Below are 6,000 nucleotides of genomic sequence, written 5' to 3' on the forward strand. Positions count from 1 at the left end.
GTGTAAAGAGAAAACACAAGGCAAAGACATGGCTTTAAAATAGATCACTCTGGAGGAGCAGCATCCTGTGATAGCTTAAATTAAGTCCAGAGAGAAAGGCAGAAACGCATGCTTGCAGACTCAGCCTGCAGTGACCAACACCTCCTCCTGGAGAGCCCCTCTACCAAGTGTGCACAGCAATTAAATCACAGAGCACAAGCTCAGCAGATCTTTCCATTTGCTACATCTAGTTTATTATTTTCTCTATCATCTGTTTATATTTAAAGATCAAGACAATATAAACATGAAAATAGAGTAATATTAAGATACTAAACTTGCAGCAGAAAGAAAGATGGGTTAGAGACAGGCATGTGTGTGTGTGTGTGTGTGTGTGCTCGAGATTCTGAAAATACCATCAGATATTTACACTAAGACTTATAACAGTAGCAGATATAGCTATAAAGTAGTTACAAAATAATTTTACAGTTGGGGATCACCACAGCATGAGAAACTGTATTAAGGGTCACAGCATTTGGAAGGTTGAGAACCACTGGTTTAACAGCAAGAGATTCTGGGAAAACCAGTGGGCTATTTGCATCAATGCTGAGAATGGCAAAACAAGTCTACCCATAGGAGCAGGGAGAAAGCAGCAGCATCCCTGGATTAAGCAGAGAGAGTGGCATCAAGGATCATAGGATTCCAGCTCAGTCTCATAGTCCAGGATCCAGAGTAATGAGTGTCTATGTCCTGATGTATGTGTCCCCAGGAAATTCTGGCTTGGCCTTAGTGTAAAATGTGGGGACGTAGATGCTTTTTGTTTTTTTTGTTTTGTTTTGTTTTTGTTTTGTTTTGGGTTTTTGTTTGTTTGTTTGTTTTTGTTTTTGTTCTTTGTTTTGACAATTTAGAAAAGCCAGAGTATCTCATTTGGAATAGATGTTAAAATAATGAGCTAAATATGGATTTTGTACTCATTAGAAAATTCTCCTTTGTCATAACAAAGGGTGGCCCTGAATGAAGTAACTGCAAGTGTAGACCTACCTATAATCCTGTAAGGAAGAGCCGGACACAGCCAGGACCTTGAGGGAGATAACTCAATTACTATTGTAGATAGACTAAGAAAGAGAAAGGGGGAAGTTAGGCTAAGCAGGTCTGTAACACAGATAAGATGTACTAATGAGGTAGTACTTAGCACCTCATTGGAGAGAGAAAACAGAAGGAATAAAAGTCACCAGAGTGTAAAACCTCAGAATGTGCTTAGAAATGTCAGTGATTTCATCCCGCTCCTAGATCCAAAACTGGTATCTTACACCAGTGATGAGAAATGTTCCTTAGCAAAAATTTAGAAACAATCTTCTATAATGATTAGTTTTACTCTCAGATATCAATTTCTTTTCCTCTGGATTAGCTACCTTTAGGGGAATTTATAGTCTTAGCTGAATGTGAGTTATAAAAATCTAAGCTCAAAATGAAATGTAGGTACGAGTTCATGGGGAGGTCAGAATTTTTGTTCACCATTAATGTTAACGTTTTGACTAAATACGAACCCATCTCTCTCTGATAAAGTTAGTGGATAATTTGAGTTAGGCATCCTGGTCATAAGGAAGAGAGTGAAGAAGGCACCTGTGTTGAGGGGCCTGCTGTGCTTCCAGACTACAGTTAGATTTTATATGAGCTACTCTGTCCTCACTGGAATACTGCGGAGATAAACAATACCGTTGTTTTACAGGCCAGGAGGCAGTAGCTCAGTAATACAAGCCGAATTTCCAAACCCAAAAAGCAAAGAAACAGACTTGAGAAAGAGTCTGTTAAAATGGTATGAAAAAAGGGAGAAATGCAGGCACACTCTGATCCAGGCTGAGTGGGCAGCGTATACCTTCCGTGGAGGAGTCTGCTATGTCTTCCGTGGGTCAGTTTTGCAGATCCAGAAGGCCTTGTTATTCCATCCACAGCTTTAATCAAGTTCCAGTGTGTATGGCTGATCCCAGCCACCAGCACGTTCCACACAAATCCAGTGGGAATGAGATCTTAAAGACAGCTGGAGCCATTGCTTCCAGGCACAATTATTGCCTTGTGTTCTTTTATACGATCCCTGCAAAAGCAGGTGAGCTTAGCTGTCTGACTCACATGAAACCGCAATACATGTTTACACAATCCCCCACTTAAAGAACCTCCACTCAATTTCCTACTTGGACTTCTGTCTGTAATAAGCCAACAGATGAGACAGCTCATGTGTGCCACTTAAGAGTAAGCCAGAAAGTTGGGGCTTGGAGATAGGAAACTAGATGTCTCTGCAGTACCCCATTCAATGCCCTGTCACTAATACGTTGATCAGCACAGAATGATGTGACCACAAGGTCATCGTACCTGCCAACTAACTGGCTCCAGTTGAAGGTCATCAGAATGACCCTGTTTACCCTTATATGACCAGGCAGAGGGATGGCTATTCTCTGGTTTTTGAGGTGATAACAAGTAAGCTCTTCAAGAGGATGGTCAGTTAATTTTTGAAGTTGATAAGTATAATTTCCATTTCTTGAATGGGAGAAAAGGTTACACTCAAGAGCTCTGTGTTGTCTTAACATCTCCTAAAACTTCACCTCGATAGATAGTGGTAGCGCACTTCAAGCAATGCTTGAGTCTTGTGTCTTGGCATTATTTTCTCTTGCTTTACAGAAATTTCAGGGCTACATCCCATGCTTTCCTTTGCTAGGATTTGATTATCAAGTACAAGATTGTCCTTGAACACAGGGATGCTTCCACCTGAATGTAAACACCTACATGAAGTTCTTTCCTTCTGAAGTGTAGACTAAAGGGTATCTTTGGCATGAGCAGGTATGTGGGCAGGTGAGCTAATCATAAAGAGATTTGGTAACAGAAAATAAACTTTGACACGTAACAGAAAAGGAGATTGTCTTGTGGTTCCATATTGTACCTTGAAGCCAAACTCTGCCCGGCTTACAAAACAGGAATGTTCGACTGCATTTACCCTCTGCCACCATAGAGTTTTGGGCTTCCAGGAAGGGCCGATACACCCCTCAGGGGGATGGGGAAATGCAGCCTAAGATGTAGACTTCAGCTCAAGTGAGAATTAACACAGGCTGAGGCTGAAGGTGGGGTTCCCTAACTCCCAGGTATCTAGACAGTACTGAAAAACACATGGAGAAGTTGGGAATGGAAGGGCCATGTGAGGATGAGCCTGGGGGTGGGGGTGGGGCGGAACAGGGGGAGCACTCCAGCTAAATTGAAAATTGGTGATTGTCCTTAGCTTAGCAGGGATTGTCCAGGAGCATAGAGGGACCTTCTGTGTGAGATTTAGGCTGTAAGACTCTGTAGATGATAGCTTCTTCCATGTTCCCTACTGTGGTTCTTGATGAGAGAGACAGTCCCTGGTTCCAAACTGTTTAATTGTTTATTGTAGAAAATTAGTGCATACAACTTCTTCAGGGTGGACCAGAGCTCAAATCCCTTTTGCAGGAAGGAATGTCTGGGAAAGGAAGTTTATTGGCTAAACCCTCAGAGCCCATCTAGATACCTCGTTAACATGGAGAACTCTGACCCCTACTACTTGACCATTGGTCCTATCTCTATGTAGAGAGTGTGGTCACGTGTTTCAGGCCAGGAGTTTGGTAGGAAGCAGGGAAACTCCTACTGTCTTCAGATGTTTGCTGGAAGTCTCTGAACCCACTTGACCTTACCAAGTTGCCTGGCATGGTCCACTGCTTCTCATTTTATAATGTGAAACTTATACTCTTCATTCTTTTCAGAATTTTTGTGTACTTTTACTAAATATTAAGTCTAGCCATATATTCAGTTTTTATTTTACATCAATAACATTAAGACATGAAACATACAGAAGTGAATGTGTATACACTAATGCGTTTGCAATGTCTTCCTGACTGAAATATGTTTTCCTTATGTTTCAACAAATTTTACGGTAAATGCATATATTAACAGCTAAGTGCTTGCGTACGTTTTAAACATTAGCTGAGACTAACTTAAGAAGGCAATAGGCAATGAGGTCACCTCTGGCTCTACAGTAAATGAGATGGAGAAGGGAATTGTAAAGGTCTCCTGAACTGGACTTCATGACAGCTGAACTGGACTTCATGACAGCTGAAGGTGAAGTCACAATGACTATGTTATATCACAACAAAAGCACAAACCAAAAGCACCTCTCAGAAGAGACAAGCAAAACCCAATCCCTCTCCTGTTTGTATCTTAGCTGTTCACTTTCCATGGCATGTACTCAAGTCACTGCCTTCATACATTAATGAGGAAATTGGCATGTTCAGAATGCATGAGTCAACTTTGATTTGAATATCTTCTCCTCTGATGGTGGAGATGAAACAACTATGCAAATATGAAATTGTGTTTGGGTGTCAATCTTAATCTGTGTCATTCTTTAATTATAAACCAAATAAGAACCAAGAGCTCCAAATGCCTTGATTTCACCAAATTGAAACCAAGTGGTTTCAAGGCATCATACATTTAAAGACCAGTAGGAGAAGTTGACATTGAAAGAAGTTTGATTTTTTTCCAGGTTAACGGTTCAGTTTCTTGGAGAGTTTTCTGAACTGAAGGAAAATAAGTCCTCAGTTCTGTTCTTCACTATTATTTATTCATTCGTTTTCATGTTAATTTATTCATGTTTTATTCTAAACTATATCTATCAAAAGATTTTGAACATATAACAAAATCAAAGATAATTTATTAAAAGTACACAATGCAAGCCTTCCCACCCAGTGTGAATGAAGGTCAATTTAGGTAGACTCTTAACAGTCACTGTCTCTTTGGAAGATCACTCTCTGCCCTCTGCATTACCCAGTCTGAAAGCCTACAGCTCCAGAAAATGTTTCCTTCTGAGAACAAGGCTGAAAAAGATATTACCACTGTATTTTCCCAGTAGGAAAGCTCACAGTATTGTCTTTCCTTGATGTGTCTTCACCCTGTCCTTATCATGGAGGCACCATTTGTAAAGTAGGGATTCAATGTCAATTTCAACTGACATTCTGAAGAATGCTCCCTTTATTGCCTTGAAAAAAATCTGATTATCAGAACACCAAAGAAAGTTATTCATTTTTAATAGATTTTTATAATCTGGCATTTTTCTTTTGCTCTCTTTTTAAATTTATTTTTGAAGTTATCATTTAATTGTGGTTTTCCATCCCTTTCCTGTCTCCAAATCATCCCTTACATTCCTGTCTACTCTCCTTCAAATTTATGGCCTCTTCTTTTTTGCTTACTCTGTGTGTGTGTGTGTGTGTGTGCGCGCGCACATTCATAAATATGACCTGTTTATCCATCTAATGTTATCTCTGTGCATATATTCAGGGCTGACCATTTGGGTCTGGACAACCAGCTAGTGTGTTCTTTGCAAAGGCCCTCATCTCCCACTCTCACCCTTTCTCCATTGCCTGTAGTTATTTGTATAAGGTTGAGATATCTTGAACTTTACCCCTTGAAGTTTGGCTTGTTCACTGACATCCTTCCTGTTTAGCTCACATTAGGGTGGACACAATATCACTGCAAAGTCCCTGATCCTCTGGCTCTTAAATTTTTTCTGTACCCTCTTCTAAAATATTCCCTGAGACTTAGGTGTGGGATTGTTTTACAGATATGTCCATTTGGACTGGGATCTAAAACTGCATTTTGACTAATTGTGCTTCTCTGTAGTGATCTTTATCTGTTGCAAAAAGAAATTTTATTGATGAGGAGAGGACTAAGCTTATCTTTTTCTATATTTACCTGTTATGCAACATGCTTAATGTTGAGCTTTATTGATTATAATTATTCTCTATATTGGAGGGACCATTTCTAATCTCTTCTGTCCTGTATAGGTCCAAAATATTTTCTGTCTATGCTTATTTAAATTTCTATGTCTAATTTGTCTATTGCCTTAATTTCTTAAGTCCCTGTTAATAATATTTCCAAGGAATTTGGGATAAATGAAACACCAATTTTAATGTTTATGTCTTTCTAAGAATTTACCCACACACAATTATGAATGGAGTTAATCAAATTGGC

The sequence above is a fragment of the Mus caroli genome, chromosome 3 (genome assembly GCF_900094665.2).
Source record: "Mus caroli chromosome 3, CAROLI_EIJ_v1.1, whole genome shotgun sequence".
In the NCBI taxonomy this organism is placed as follows: domain Eukaryota; kingdom Metazoa; phylum Chordata; class Mammalia; order Rodentia; family Muridae; genus Mus; species Mus caroli.